Source organism: Mytilus edulis, chromosome 2, assembly GCF_963676685.1.
Source record: "Mytilus edulis chromosome 2, xbMytEdul2.2, whole genome shotgun sequence".
Taxonomy (NCBI): Eukaryota; Metazoa; Mollusca; class Bivalvia; order Mytilida; family Mytilidae; genus Mytilus; species Mytilus edulis.
Genome location: NC_092345.1, coordinates 14512420 through 14530328, shown reverse-complemented (window position 1 = coordinate 14530328; position 17909 = coordinate 14512420). Strand labels below are relative to the sequence as shown.

The 17909-nt window shown below is 30.3% G+C and overlaps 1 protein-coding gene across 1 annotated transcript in view; it reads left to right on the top strand.

Moving 5' to 3' along the window:
- Positions 1-7768: 7768 nt before the first annotated feature.
- Positions 7769-17909, top strand: part of LOC139511515 (neuroglian-like) — a 35490-nt gene continuing 25349 nt past the window's right edge. Inside the window, exon 1 of the mRNA XM_071298311.1 lies at positions 7769-7933. The gene's annotated coding sequence lies outside the window, so the exon portion shown is untranslated. The remainder of the gene's footprint in view (positions 7934-17909) is intronic.

The window sequence follows — 17909 nt, the reverse complement described above, 5'->3', positions numbered from 1 at the left end:
ATGAGAAGAAATGCTATGTAATGTCATGGTTGCATACATAACACTCATTTTTGTAAATGTAATGCATTACATTAGAATAATATGTAAATTCAAAATTTGGGCATTACTCATAGCGTACATTACAGGGCTAATTTATTACAAAGCATTACTCCCTGCCTATAGTGCAAACAACAACATTCAATCTAACGATTCGTCTATGAGTGTATCAACAGCTCAGTGGTCAGCAGATTTGTGTTGACATTACATATCATTTATATGTTTATTTCTGTAAATTCACCGTTTATGAAATATAATGAATTATTTAAAACTCTGGGTATAATTGATGAGTTTGACTTTCATGAACTTTTTGGAATCTCGATTCTCGATATTTTTTATCGTCGTATTTGATTTTGCCTTTCAAATGATTTGATTTGATCGCCACTGATGAGTATTAAAGACACGAGACATGAAGCTTGCATAACAAATTATAAGCCTCACAACTGCATCTTTGAAGAGATGTTGTTTTTAATTAACCTAGAAAATAGTAACTGAGTGATATAATTCTTTGGTTACTTCATCTTTTGAAATATATTTAGAATAGGGTTAGTTGGATGATCCATAAAATATAACTTGACTATGCTTATTTGAACGATTAAATTTCTAATATATGAAGTGCCTTTTGAAACGTAACTCTGCATGTAGTTTCCATTTATCAAACGAGAAGCGAAAGTTCCCAAAGAGATATTCAAATTCGTTCTAAATTAATATTTCATATAACATTTTGGAAATTTTTCATTTTGGATTTTTGTTTTAGAATCGTTACTAGATTTAGCTATGGCACTGCTTTGATAAGAGCACCACTGGTGGTCGATATGAAAATAAAACGCTTGTCTTGTGTAACAAATCATAAGTGCGGTAGATTTGATAACATGTTTTAACATTGAGTTTATCAAAGAGACCTTATTTCAAAATTAATATTGGATTCCTTATGATATATTTGACATGCTATCGGTGTAATAAAAACATGTTAATTTACCATGTGTAAATATGAAGCAAATCTTGCATGCAAAATGAATAAAAATTGTAAATGTGATGAAGTTGATAAGCAACTGATCATGAAGATGTCTTAGACCCGAGAATTTCAACAACAAAAAAATCAAATTGTTTTTGCAAATGAAATACAATTTTCAATTTAAAGTACATTAGTTAAAGGAAAATCAATGATAATACACTGTTATTAACTCTTTATGCAAATTTGATGACTTTACATAGGATCAAAATAGGATGAAAGCCAGTTTGTGATTGTATTCAACACTTTAACGTATGTACGTGTTGCTTGAATAAGTCTAACAACATAAATTTTGCAAGCAAAATGTTTTATAATTGTTAATACATCTAGGTTAAATCTTATAATTACTTCAAATTTAGAAATACATTTTTGATGACGAACGTTTTGTCATTGTGTCGAAAATGGAGTCCATTACATCAGAAAATGTCTGTACCAAGTCAGGAATATGACAGTTGTTTTAAACATTCGTTTGATGTGTTTGAGCTATTGATTATGCTATTTAATAAGGGACTTTCCGTTTTGAATTTTCCTCGGAGTTCAGTATTTTTGTGATTTTACTTTATACTGTAATATAGAATATAAGTCCTTTTGGTCGGCTATGTTCTTAGGGTGTTAAGGTGAACAATTGAAAAAACAACAGGTGCAATGAAGTAACTGCCGTTTCAATCATTTTTGTATTCACAATTTTCAAAAGGGTTGTTAAGGTATTTACCACGGTAAGTTGGCGTAAATCGGGGAAGCGATACAATAGATTGAATCAACATTCTTAGTATTGACCATGCGAGAATTCTTACATTATACCGTCCAATACATGATTGAGACCAATTTCGGATCAGCCAGTTCTAACATTGCCTAGTGATGATTGAGCTAATGCTATGATGAGAAGTTGAATTACGAATTTCGGTCCTTTTTGGAGTGTGTTAGATAAGCCCACAAAATCGTAAATAAAAGCAACAGTATAGTATACCGCTGTTCGAAAGTCATAAATCGATTGACACAAAAACAAATCTGGGTAATAAACTAAAACCGATGGAAACACATCAACTATGAGAGGAAATCACCGAAACAATAGAAACACCGAAGTGAACAAAAACAATCGACAATGCAACACACACAGAAACGAACTATAAGATTATTACTGCCATTTTTCTGACTTAGTACAGGACTTTTAAGAAGAAACAAATGTGGGTTGAACTTGGTTTTGTAGCAAGCCAAACCTAGCACTTTTATGACAATGTTTAATATAACACTAACTAACACTATTACATGACAAGAACACAGTACAAATAAATGCAAGAATATTCAGGACAGAGAAATACAAGAGTCATTTCGGCATGCTAAGCACCGGATAAAAACAAACACGTAAAACAACATAGAAAAGCTGTGTAAATAGAGACAACTATTTGTTTTTTTTTGTGTTAAAAACATATAAAAAAAGAAGATGTGGTATAATTGCCAATGAGACAAATGTCCACAAGAGACCAAAATGACAAAGACATTAACAACTATAGGTCACCGTACGGCCTTCAACAATAAGCATGCATGTTTTGCAAGACATAACTATACAATTGCGTAAAACAATTATCACTTTTTTAGAACTTCGAAAATATTTTTTTCGAATTAAATATGAACAAATAGAATGAAATTCAAAACAGTGTGGCTGTGGTCATTGATTGACACATTAAATTTATCCGTTGACTGGGACAATTTAGGTTAACGTTTGTATGTAACGACCACTGCTCACTATGTACTTTTTAAAGACACTTAAACTATGGGGTCACCAAAGGTTCTCAACACCTTAATAAAGTAATTCGAAAAACTAATCAGAAATAACACGATGTTTTGATTTATATCAATTATATAAATCAAAATATAAAGGTTATTCCTTATTAATTTTTTGAATTATTTTATAGTTAAAGGCGTTAAGAAACCTTTGGTGACCCCACAGTTTAAATGTATATCGTAGGTACGTGGTGAACAGTGGTCGTTACAGACAAACGTTCAAGTAAATTGTCCCAGTCAATGGATGAATTTAATGTGTCAATCAATGGCCACAGTCACACTGTTTTGAATTTCATTCTATAATAATGTGACACTAAAGTCCCAACCGAAAACAATATGTGTACAATTATTATCACGAGACGATCACATGGATAGGTTGTAATCGGTTCAGGTTACATGAGGGGTATGGTAATCAGTCGGCAACGATTTGTGGATGAAGTGACTGACGGTACTATTAGCTTTGTTTTCAATAATTCCACCACCACTTTTGATTTTACATTTTACAAATACTTTTTATGGAAACAGGCTTTGTTTCGTGTTTTATTTGCATCCGAACACCCGACATTTTGGAAAACAAGATATGGTTAGATTTACAAAGAGAGGATAACTATGTCTAAATATTTCAGTAGTTAATTTGTTCTTAGACCTGTTCACTATTTTGGGTTATATAAACAAAAAAAATGGTAAATGAATTGTATGGTAAAATGGTTCAAGCAGAGTCTACTTTAGACTTTTTTGGCTTTCTAACTATTTTGATCTGAGCGTCACTGGTTAGTCTAATGTAGACGAAACGCGCGTCTGACGTACTAAATTATAATCCTGACACCTTTGATAACTGTTTACACCACTTGGTCGATGCCACTGCTGGTTGACGTTTTGTCTCCGATGGTATCACCAGCCCAGTTGTCAGCACTTCGGTGTTGACATGAATATCAATTACATGTTGATTTTATTATTTTCTGTTACAAAACTTTGATGTTTTAGAAAAAGATTACCTTAGCCGTATTTGGCACAATTTTTGGAATTTTGGGTCCTCAATGCTATTCAACTTTGTACGTGTTCGGCTTTATAACTTTTAAGATCTGAACGTCAGTGGTGAGTCTTACGTAGACTATACGCGAGTCTGCCGTACTAAATTAAAATCATGGTACCTTTGATAACTATTAACTGTTAACGATCAACTGTATTTCTTTTGAAAATTGAAAATAAATTTTGTTTTTCTTTTGCTAGGTATTCAAGTAAAAGAGATCTTTGTTTTAATTTATCAGAAACATATTGACTGCAATATGATGAGAGGTATTTTAAAAACTTGTTTTAACTGACTCTTTAACATATACAACAGATTCAAATGTGTCTTATATAGTTCATCCTCCTTGTGACTCGATTTTGTTGTGACTGTCGCCATTGTTTTATAAAATTGAGTGATGCGAGTATCACACGAAAGATACTATTGGAGCAAGTTTTGTGTTCAAATAAGGTATAACACTTTATATTGAAATTTCATTTAAGTATGTATCTGTGACAATTTTAAACATCGCGTTGATATAAAAAGAAATTTTTAAGAAACTCACAGTCTACTCCTATTGGCAAGTGTTTTTTTAACATGTAAGAATGTACTCGACTAGCACTAGACAAACATAATATAATTAAACAACATAAAATGGTCTCCTTCATTGTAGTGAATAATTATATCCACATGAAGGAAGAAATTAATCATTCACAGAAACTTATCTTTCAGATAGAATTAAGAAATACATTAAGTGACGCAAAAAACACGATACTATGTAATTTTCGATAATTTTAAAGACATTGTATACTGATTAGGTACTTATGTACAACGGAAATAGATGCTATTTATTTTACCTACTAGTATTTAGATTGTCACTTTACAATCGCTATCTCAATTGTCAATGCTTTGCAGGAGGAAAGTCTTATAATATCATTGTATCATAGATTTTTATAATTGAGAGAAAACATTAATTATTTAGTTTCTTCATTTACACATTCTTCGATTTTTAAAGTGTCCCAAATTTTGATTTTAACTGATTTCTTTGATATAATTTAGAAAATAATTAAATATTGTGATAAGTAAAAGAGGAATTAACTACTCGAATTCTTCAAGATTGATTGAAATTATCTAAACGAGATTGGTTTGAATTGATCTCCACTTTTCACAACAAATGTACTCAATGTTTGTATGACTGCATAGGATTGCTTAATACATGTAATTACAATTTACACCATAAATAGTACTTTCAATTGACATTTAGAAAACGATATGTTCTCAAAAAAAAAATCAAAGAAAAAAAAAACCTCCAGAAATTAATATTGATTAATAAACAACCTGCTAAAAAAATAACCTGATCATTGACACAATTAAAGGCTAACGAAAAAGAGAAATAAAAGTTACATGCTGTACTTTGTCGAAAAATAATAATAAATGTAAAAAAACTTGCCCTTTTCTGTAACAGAGCTCAGTGTTATTCGTATCTTGTACAAATTTGTATATTCTAAAGGTATATGTTAACATATATTGCAATCTTTATATTTTGTTTAGCTTTAGAACAATAATTTCATAATAAAATAAGAAGAAAAAAATTCGCACGAAAGTACAAAATCATTTAATCAAATAAACAGAATTGTACACGTGGAGTCTATTGACAGCTTGATTTAGGATAACATAAAAAAAAAAATTAAATGACATTGCTCTTAGAATGAGAAATTATTATTGACTTAAATTTATACATAACTTTCCCAGTTAAGGTTAAATAATCCTAAATATTTTAAACAATATGCTGAAGATGAAACTAATTCTAAGATTCATGACTATTATGATTTTTAAAGTAAGTTAACACTTCAGGCACAGAACAACTTTCCCATACAACAGGATAGTTTGCTTGCAACATACTTAGCGATCGATGTTGCAACATGTACCTATGAAATTTAAATTTTAGATAATAATTGTTTTATCGTGAGACACACCGAGGGGTATCTAAACTGTTCAAATGGAAGACCTACGATGTGAAGGTCTTTCTTTGGGCAATCATGACAGCACAAGGCGTGTAATACTACAAGACAAACCTCTAAATGTGCATAATCTGATTTATATACTGTGATTCAATATTATTTTGAAAAGCTTTTCAAGAATTGTATTTTACTTTACACATCACATTGAAATTGAAGATTCTGATTGTAAGCATTTTTCTAATGTAAACATAAAACTTACCCATTCGTCTTGATATAAATGATAGAAATTACTGCCTAGTTACAGTATAAACTCAATTGAATGAAGCAAGAATCAAACGATTTGTTAAGATATATGCAAAAATACAAGTCATTTTATAAGTAATTAGATATCTAAACGGTGATATGTTTATATCTCTTGTTTCATGACATTTAATCACAACAAAAAGTTTTTTTTATCAACAATAATAAACAAACTATTCAGAATAATTATTTTCTCTCTTTAGTCTGGCCATGTAATATTTTATTTTTAAAAATTGAGAATTAGGATAAACTATCATAGCTCCTTGTTTTATAAAATACGTGACTGTTACCCTATAGACAATAGTCTTATCTTGTCATTTACACACTAATCGAATGTTTAGTGCTCCGTAGTTTGTAGATTTTAATCGAGGTAAACAATGACCTGACGCAATATTTGTTTATGCCTTGAGGTGTAACACCACTAATTCGGGCCTGGCCAGAAAGCACATACCAGAAAGTAGTACATATTTAAAACAAAATAGTTCCTTCGCATGAGTGTAACTTTCAAAATATATAGTATATTTAGGTATTTTTGCTATCAAATGAAAGTTGAAGAACTGGTTATCATTGTAAAATACTTCGTGACTCATAATTTTGAATATTAAAAAAACTGCACCAAATTTTATAAAGTACATTTTGTCTGTTTGTCAGATCTGAATTACCTGTTTTAGGTACATCCGAAGTTCGGGAACCAGTTCTTCTGATATGCCATTAAAGGCGTGTTGAATATTTCAGTACAAAACACATGAACTGTTGCTTTGACATGCAATGATTGTCGCTTTATTTGAACTAAAAACAAAAGAGGTGTGCCTGCTTGGAATAGATGAATTTAACATAGAAAGTAATAGGGCCATGAATTAGTGGTGTACTTCATTGAGGCCCACTTTATTGAAATAGAACTATGTATCGTTCAGGTAAGACATGTCCTGTACCAAGTCAGGAATATGGCAGTTGTTATCCACTATTACGTTCCTTTTTGTGTTGGCGTTTGTTGTTGTTGCACTTGATCATTTATGTTGTTCCTTTGTTTTCCTGTTATAGTTTATACGTTTCTCTCAATTTTCGAAAAACTAAGGATTTTCTTATCCCAGGAATAGATTACCTTAGCCTTATTTGCAACAAATTTTTGGAATTTTAGGTTATCAATGCTCCTCAACTTTGTACTTCTTTGGCTTTATATCTATTTTTATCTGAGCGTCACTGGTGAGTCTTATGTAGACGAAACGCGTGTCTTGTGTATTAAATTATAATCCTGGTACCTTTGATAACTGTTTAAGCCAAATGAAAATCCATTGTTTAATATTATGAGCAAAATATTAGTTTAATATACATGACTCAAATGAAAACCATAGAAGAAATAAAGAAAACAAAACCAAAATATATTTCACCTTTACTCTTTTTTACAGTTTTCGCATTTCGACCTTTTATTATCATTGTTTAAATGAATGAAAGTAAAATTGTACATTAAGAGCAATTAAACAAAATCCATGCAAAATAAAAGCTCATAGAGTCAACAAGGAATTTTGAATTGATCGCAATTGATCATAGATTCAGCTTAACTATATCATTTGTTGATTTTTAATTATAGACAGGAATACTTGTGTCACGCTGTGCAGGTATAGTCAGACTGTTATTTCAGCTATATATGTTTCCAGATCATATCCCAAATATATATTGGTAGATAATTATCTTTTCAAATAGCTTATTTCAAATCAACGAACAATTCTACGTCAATGATTGGTTATGACAGTGATACTTTGTAATATGCAACTTAAATAGTCATTTTAAATATCAAAGTATAATGCTAGGGGAATTTTAGGAATTTGCAAACACAATGTGAGTATAATTATTTATAAACATGAGGCTTATGATATTTTATATATGTAGAAATTTGATATACAAAAATTGTTCCCCTTTTTTAAATTTACATCGGAGTTTGGTACTTTTGTTATACGTTTGTGTCATACCATTTGGAAATGGTCCTGTCTCTCTTGAAAAGTATATCTGTTTCAAGGCTTAACGAATTAAAACTTGATAATACTGTAAGAAGTTGCAGTATTTGGGCAACGCTTAACTACTGTGTTTTAATCAATAAATAGTGTTTATCAAGTGAAGCTTTTCAACCAAACACAAATATGAATTCACATGTCAATTGGGTAATAAGAAGGCTGACAATTGTCACAATGGAATTTTTTCCTGGATTACTGTATTATCACCATGATCCCGGTTATTATTGCAGGTTTCTTTTTTCTAAAATTTTAATCTTCTGTATTTGTTTGTTTTTCTGGTTTGTTGGGTGTTTGTCCATGTTTGGTCAGCTTGTAATGCACAGGTACATGTCTCAGTAACAATTCTACTATATTTTTTCACAATTCATTTGTTTTTGTGTACTGATTTAGCTTATTGCCAAGGTTTCGTGTAGATTTGAAAAAAACAACAAACAACTACAACCACCAGAAATGAAACATAAGAACAACCACAAATGCTTGTTTTGGGTAAAAGAGGAAAGGAAGATATCAGAGGGAGAGTCAACTGAGTCAGACTTATTTCTGTATTAATCAAATGTTTTATTTTGTTTCTGAATGGTTATTAAGATGCATATTAGTGCTTTTATTGACGTTATATTGCGCTTTTTCTCGTATTTAGCAAAACTCGATAAAATCTTACTGTGGTTCCTATTTAGTAAATAGAAACGGAAACTGGAGCATTTCATAATTATAATAAAATACGCACAATTTGTCGGATTCCAAATTTTTATATGTATGTCCAGGGAAAAAACTCAGTAAAATGAAAACAAACATCACGTTATACATTTAAGATGCCATCCTGCAGCATTGATGTATTAAAAACATTGCTATAGACCTTTCGACCTAAAAACATTTATCTAATATTTTGTACTAATGTATGTTTTTTTTTACCTAAGCTAGTATTAGAATGGTAGTTCAAATCATATCTTCAGCATAAACTAGTATTAGAATGGTAGTTCAAATCATATCTTCCTGAATATTGACGTTTGTATTTGAAAACCTAAGACATACAGAGTACAGCATCATGGTTAGAACTATTACATTTAAACTTTTTCATTTAATCCAATGTTATCCAGTCTAATTTTCCCGAAGCATCCAATATTCTATGTAAATGATGTAAAGAGTACTTCACAATTTCTCAGTATAAAAGTTTTTAAAAGCATTAAATTGAGAATGGAAATGGGGAATGTGCCAAAGAGACAACAACCCGACCATTGAAAAAAACAACAGCAGAAGGTCACCAACAGGTCTTCAATGTAGCGAGAAATTCCCGCACTCGGAGGCGTCCTTCAGCTGGCCCCTGAACAAATATATACTAGTTCAGTGACAATGAACGCCATACTAATTTCCAAATTGTACACAAGAAACTAAAACCAAAATAATACAAGACTAACAAAGGCCAGAGGCTCCTGACTTGGGACAGGCGCAAAAATGCGGCGGAGTTAAACATGTTTGTGAGATCTCAACCCTCCCCCTATACCTCTAGCCAATGTAGAAAAGTAAACGCATAACAATACGCACATTAAAATTCAGTCCAAGAGAAGTCCGAGTCTGATGTCAGAAGATGTAACCAAAGAAAATGAACAAAATGACAATAATACATAAATAACAACAGACTACTAGCAGTTAACTGACATGCCAGCTCCAGACTTCAATTAAACTGACTGGAAGATAATGATTTCATCATATGAACATCAGGCACAATCCTTCCCGTTAGGGGTTTAGTATTATACCATCATAACATATATGAGAAGAACATAACCCGTGTCATGCCAATAACTGGTTTTTGAATAAATGTGTTTAGTTCCGATGCAAAGACCCTATAAGTGAATCAATATTAACGCCAAAATATGCAATCTTTAATGACCTGACAACAGTATCGTAACTATATCCCTTCTTAATAAGTCTATTCAAAGGTTTTGTTAGTTTTTGAGGTGAATACTGACACCTTTGTGCTTTATAAAGAATATTTTCATAAAAAATTGGATGTGAAATACCTGAACGTATAAGAAGTCTGCATGTTGAGCTATATTTACGAATGATGTCCTTATACAGATGATAAAATTTAGTAAATGTTTTAACTAGTTTGTGATATCGAAAACCCTGGTGTAATAATTTTTCAGTAATACATAAATTTCTCTCGTTAAAATCTAAAACATTGTTACATACACGAGCGAATCGTACAAGTTGAGATATATAAACACCGTAAGATGGTTGCATGCATGGACAATAATTATCTACTTATTTGTGTTATTTTTTAATTGAATGCTAAGTGTAGTCAAACAGATGCGGCTGAGGTTTTTCTATCGCAGGGTAAAGATTGCCTTAGCAATATCAAACATAACTTTTCTGACATTTTGGTTTTAAATGTTTTTCAACTTCGGATGTACTTTGGCGCCAAACTTGTTTGTTTCGAGCGTGAAAGTGAGTTAATGTAGACGAAATGCTCGTTTTGGCGTACACAATTGTAAGACTGGTATCGTTGAAGATATTCTACCTTTTAAAGAATTTTTGTCTTTTGTTTTATTGTGTTGTAAGGGTTATTGCCCTCTGGTGTTAATCGTACATCTCGTATGATTTTCTGCATCAGCGAAATGTTTTAAAAAGCTACAATTCACTGCTACTGTATAATCTCATCAGGACATTCATTATACGTAATGACGAATGTTATTTCAGATTTATTTGTAGTCTTTAATCAAGCATGCTATCAATTAACTAATATCATTTATTTAGAATGGAATTAAAAATCATAAATCCATGACATAAGATTATCTTCGAATTTATTGAGGTACTTGACATTTTGAGACACATTATATTAGTTTTTGAGAATTAATTTTAAATGGTCTCAGATGCGTTGACGTAAGTCTAGACAAGTCGCGTCATAGACTTAAATGATTGTGATTGTCTAGAAATGGTTGATCTATGTACACTGTATATTATTATTCAAAATATAAATTGTATTTATGATCACATACTGATCCATCCCTATATTTAATACCCAATTGAATAGAATCTGGGTGTTTGTTCCCCAACGACAGTTAGTCCAATGGTCCATTAAAGATACGTTGGCTTTCCCAGTAAAAATACGGAGTATTACGAACTTGTTGGTACGTCAGGGCCCTGAGTGGCGAAATAAGCTAAATAGTTCAACTACAATATCTTGTAGATTGCAGGTGCGTTCGACTGTGACCCTTGTTGACTACATTGTTAGTTTACCTACCGAAGGTCAGTGGTTTTCTTGGGGAACTTCATCGTCTTCGACAATAAAAAATTACCTCCACAATTTTAACCTGAGTGCTGAATGTGGCGTCCAACACCAGCAATCAACCAATCAATCGCTGCTTCCATCTTAATTTTTTTTTTTTTTTTTTTGGTTTTGTTTGTCTTTTTTTGGTTTTTCGCTTTTTTCCTTTGTAATGAATAATTCTCTTTCACTAATGTAATTTGAGTGTCCCTTTGGTTTCTTTCTCTCATTCTTTTACTTGTTAGGTTTCTTTTTTGCATAGTTGAGTTTTGACTTTGATTAACTAAATTATGATTTTGCCTTTTGATTTTTGATTTTCCTTTTTGAATTTTCCTCGGAGTTCAGTATTTTTGTGTTTTTACTTTTTTTTTTCATACATTTCATGTATGTGGGTTTTTTTAAGCTTCTGAGATTTTACACACAATTTTTAGTTTTGCTTCTGCAGATTTTATATAAAGCCAGTGTGTCGGTTTACTTTGGTAAGCATCTTTAATATTTTCACATTTGAACATCAATCGATGCCTGTACCAAGTCAGGAATATGACTGTTGTTATCCATATGTTTGATGTGTTTGAGCTTTTTATTTTTCCGTTTGATTAGAGACTTTTCGTTTTTAATTTCATCGGAGTTTAGTATTTTTGTGATTTTGTGAGCAAAATTTTTACTGAAACATTATGTCGTTAAATAGTTTTTCATTCGCAACAACTATCATCAAATATTAAAAGGACCTGACGAGAAAATGTTGAAAACAACACACCAAATGGCAAATTTTATTCCTTCAATGTCAATAATTTAAATAAAATACATATTTATGAAAATATTTGAAATTTCAAAGTCATAATATCTATGTTTTGCAATTTGTCTCCAAATTTCTCAGCAACTATCTTGTAAATATGACTGTGAATATATTTTCTATATTAGAAAGTATATAATGGTTTCAATTAGCACAAAACTGGTAATGCACGAGAGACTGTCTTATATCATAAAATATAATTTCATTTCAGGACTAGATAACTTTGTCTGCATTTGGTAAAACGTTTCAAATTTTTTTCCTCCATGTCTTGCAATTTCGTATATATAATTTTCCGTTTTTAAGTTTTTATTAATCGAGTATCATTAGCGCGTCTGTCATACAGGTTTTTAAGCTTGGTATATATGATGCTTTTATTCAAACGAAATCAATAACAATTGGAATTTCATGATCTGATGAAATTCTATTAGATAAAAATTGTTTTGTTATACATCACCTGAAAAGACATTTTAAAAAAGATAATGTCATTAAAAAAAGTAATAATAATAATCACGACTCGTAAATAATTCTCAAAGTAAAGTTCGTCATCGAAACATGATATTGCCTTATTTTAATTTTGGAAGCTATCTAAACCTAACAGAACATTAAATATTAAATCCAATTTTAAATCATAAGCAACAACAAAAGTATTATACCATTTGTTTCTCATACATTATCCTCGTTATTTTTGTTCATCTATTCTAATTTTATGCATCTACCATAACTTCCATCACCAAAAAAAAATGATAAAAACATTTTTTTGTAAAGGACTAAGGATTACTAAGCGTTAATTCCTTTATCTTATTGTCAATTACTATTTAAACCCTACTCCAAATAAAGATATCAATTCTCTAAAATGTACTAATTATTGACCTTGTGCGTTGAAGTTTTATAGATTTTGTTTTCATTCGAAACGATGTTCTTCGTGTTGTGATAAACTAGTAACAATAACTGTTAAGCATTGTGTATAATTAATGGAAGACCTACATCATGATTAATCATCATTTATTCCATTAAATAAAAAAAGACGATGCTTATCCGTTTGTAAAACAGTCACTAACAAAGCGAAAGAATTCGTGCGTTAATCACATACATAAATGAGCATTTATAATAATGATCATCTAAGCTAAATATAAACCTTCACGTAAACAGGGTAAAATTGATGAATATTGAACAGGTAAGAACTATATTGTTTTTTCTGTATATCCGAGTCGATAAAAGGTAAATTAACCGAAAAAATACCGAACTCTGAAGAAATTGCAAAACGGAAAGTCCGTAATCAAAAGGCAAAATCAAAAGCTCAAACACATTTGATAACAACTTTTTCCTGACTTGGTACAGTCATTTTCTTATGTAGAATCTTACCAAAGGTCATTATTGAGGGTGAAAATGAATAATGATAAAAACACTTTTTTTTGCTATAAATTTAATAATAATTCTTACATCTCCTTTGACACGTTTAATAGAATTATTAGAAAAATGACTAATAGAGAAAAATTACTAAATGTTTTCAAGAAAAAAATATGTTTTAAAGCCTATACGAATTTGTTTAATGATATCCGAAATATCTGTATTTGTATGCAGTCACGTTTGATTAATTGAATTTATAAACTAAAAAACTAATCGAAATTAAATTGCGTGAAAAAAATCGTGTGTAAAAATGTGTGTAAACATTACAAAAATTTCTGGACATATGGCCGGTCGAGATATGATAAAACGGACAATAATACAGAAAATAGCTCATAAAACATGTAAAATATAATCTTGATGATCCTAAAAAAAACTGTTTTCAATGCTTAATCAGTCATCAGCTCTCGAAAAATGAATAGTATTGCACAATATTTTTCATCTTTGAAAAAATCCGACATGACAAAAATGCGAAACCACTATCCTAACTGTGTATTGCTATTTTAAGAAAGACTGAAATCGACACCACATTAGATTAACTGTCACCGTCAGGCAATGGTTGGGATGTTTTTGCGATCGTAGATATATAGCTACTTGAATGTTCGTTTGATATATATTTACTTACCCAAAATACCTGTCAGTGATTGTTATATGTTAAAAAGCGTATCCTGTGGGTAGCAGTTAAATGAAGAAATATTCTTGTTTGTTACACGGTTTGGAAAGAGGTAATATTATTATTACAAACATTGTTTTGAGAAGGTCGACAAACATAATTATTTATCATGTGTTTGTTTTTTTCTTTTGAATACAATGGTAGTCTGTGAATTTAATTTAAAGATGGTTAAAATTATATATGAACTATCAATAAGTCAGACCATTGAATGTTTTATTAAGGCCGACAGTTCAACAGATAAAAAGGAAAAGCAATAGTTCAATCTGGTCGATTTTGGATATGATGAAAATTTCATGTTTCAAATTAATGAAGCAATAACAAGTATTAAGACAAAGTTAACCTTCTTTTATAGACAAAATCAATTCTAAATTCATTTATGTAAAGCTTAAACAAATATGACAAAAGATACCAAAGCCATGCTTTCAATTTAATGATTAGTACGTTTGATTAAATGAGAGGTATTATGTAAAATGAAAAACTAACATCATTTTTACAACAAAACATTCGATTTGAAATAATTGATAATTCGTCTTGTGATTCTTAGAGTGCTCTGTGTATTCGATTGATAAAATTAGAGAAAGCTATGTATTTAATTTCAGGGGCAGTGGTGTGTCTCTTTATACAACTATAATATGGACATTACGGCCCCGTTTTGGCCCAAGAAAATACAATGTTCAGAATTTATGCAGTTTTTCATCATTTTTTCAATTGTGGAAACATCGTTTCCAGCTAAGAAACAACAAACCAATTCAAGAAAGGCTTTATTAAACCCATTAAAACAATCTCCCTAAATATAAAAATGTTTAATTGGTGTGCACATACTTTTCCAATTTAAATCATACTTAAAATTTGATGAAAAAACAATGAAAATCAAGAAATATTACAACATATGTCAATGTAGTTATGATTTGTTGTCATAATAACTCTTTCAATGTGATATTTGATTTTATTTTCATATGATATTTGTATTATGATACTCAAAGGGAATATGTAGCTTTGTGCAATGTCACGTTGAAGTATCTCAACCAATGAAATATTGAATAAGCTATTAAATTCAAAATATTTAGATATTAGGTTTACCGTGAAAAAATAAACAAATTACAAAAAACATAATATGTATCCAATATGGATTAGTTTCTAAACCACTATTGTTTGTCGTGAAGTCATCTATCTTCCCGAAAAAGAGTTTTTTATGTTAAAGGTAAAGAAATAAAAAAGTTATTCCGTGCCAATGAATTAGATTTTCTTCATAACTATTCTTTATCTTACTCAAATGTTATGGTATTGCGATTCAAAACTTCATACTCAATTTTTCATAATTTTTTTTTAGATATGACATCATTATAACATTCACATATTCTAATATAAAAATATATTTTGACAGACACAAAATTTGGCTTGAATATACATATCCTAACTTAGTGCAAGGGTCCTTGCTTTGTTTGCATCAATACATCAAAGTTACCAATGATGAACGATGCAGTTGTAATTGTGTGATATGTCCAAAAATTGTAAAATGTCTGAAAGGTATATACGATTAGCCAGGGAAAATGATCTACCTGGAATCACAAATCGAACATTTTGTTGTAATGTTAATATGTTCCATTTAGAACATTTTGTGACAATAAAGGGACACTTTTCTATTAATATCAACGGTACAATTTTTTGCAACAAATGTTCACTTCGACAATCAATGTCTTTCCTGTGATGCTCGAGGCCAACATATTGGAATGTATGGTCATTCTCTCCATATTCTCTTTCGGAATTGTGAAGTAAAATACCATTTTTTGATTGAAGAATGTAATGAAACAAACATTTATGCAGTAAATAAATGACATCCCTTTCTCTCAGAAAAGTTTTGAAAATGTTTCAATAATTATTATACATGGAAAACTGAAAGTTAACATAAATTGATATGCAATACGGATTTGATTTTTCTTTAAGTAAATAGGTAGTAGAAGTATGTGCAGTGTATTTTTAATTATTATCCACAAACGACCATGGTGCCAGTAAATAATTGAATTCTTATACCTTATTTCATCCTGAAATAATGTCTATATAAAAGTCAGTATGATTTAAACTATCCCCGTTGGAGCTCGTTTTAATCAGACTGTAAGGAAGTGAAAAGTTTGACATTTGATTCCCCTGCATCTTTAGTTAAAGATTTTTATATGATGCTTTTCCTAGTATGTTAAAACTAAATTATATTGATCATAGTTATCAAAGGTACCAGGATTATAATTTAGTACGCCAGACGCGCGTTTCGTCTACATAAGACTCATCAGTGACGCTCAAATCAAAAATATTTATAAACCCAAACTATTACAAAGTTGAAGAGAATTAAGGATCCAAAATTCCAAAAAGTTGTGCCAAATACGGCTAAGGTAATCTATGCCTGGGATAAGAAAATCTTTAGTTTTTCAAAAAGTTCAAAGTTTGTGATACGGGAAATTTATAAAAATGACCACATTATTGATATTCATGTCAACACCGAAGTGTTGACTACTGGGCTGGTGATACCCTCGGGGACGAAACGTCCACCAGCAGTGGAGATAAGTACCTAATACGTTGGCATTTTGTTGGCATAATGTTGGCTTATATTTCTTTATTGGCATGAAATATCAATGATAGTTTTTTATAAACACTGTCTAAAAAACTTTGAATTAGGCAAAATACAAAGAATTTTCTAGTTCTAGGCACAGATTATCGTAGTCCTATTTTGGTATGACTTTATCATTTTGATTTTTTACTGGGTCCTCAATGCTCTTAGAACACAATCGTTATTCGCTAGATAATTTTTCTTTTGACTTGATTTGAATTTTCATTTAAGTTAGATTAGAATTGTTAAGACTTTTCTATCATGCAATTCAACCGTTATCCTTTCTAAATGTTCATTTGGCATAAAATGATTAACAAGTGAATTTAAAAAAAACAAGTGCTTTGGGAAATACAAAATGAACATAAAATGATTTAGAAAGATATGACTACTTTGAAAGATGACTTTCAATCAATACCAATTATAAATATATCATGGTTATTAAAGTTACAGATTTAACTAATATGGAAGTTTTTAATATTTATGGAAACTTTATATCATGATCAACTGATTAAAATCAGTAACATTATAATCATCACTATAAAAAAGAAGATGTGGTATGATTGCCAATGAGACAACTATCCACAAAAGACCAAAATGACACAGACATTAACAACTATAGGTCATCGTACGGCCTTCAACAATGAGCAAAGCCCATACTACACTGTTAGATCTTTCGAATAATTTTGATAAATGCGGAAGACTTCAAAGGAAGAAAAAATTGTTTATTTAAATTGAAAAATTAATGATGTTTTTTAAAAATGTATATTTCTGATGGATTACAATATTATAATCTTTCAGAATTTTTTAACATTTAAAAAAAAAATCATGGTCCACATATTTAAAAAAAAACATCATGGTCCACATGTTTATATAATAATAACTCGGAAGTTGAACTCAGATTGGTTGATCTATTCTTTTATTATTATTATTTTATTGTATGTCTTTATATATATGTGTTGGTGTTTTCTTGGCGTATTCAATTTACAAATTTAATTCAATTAATAAATAGTATTCGATTGTATTTTTTCAACACATGATGTATCTTGTTTACAATTCCAGCTATGTTTGATAG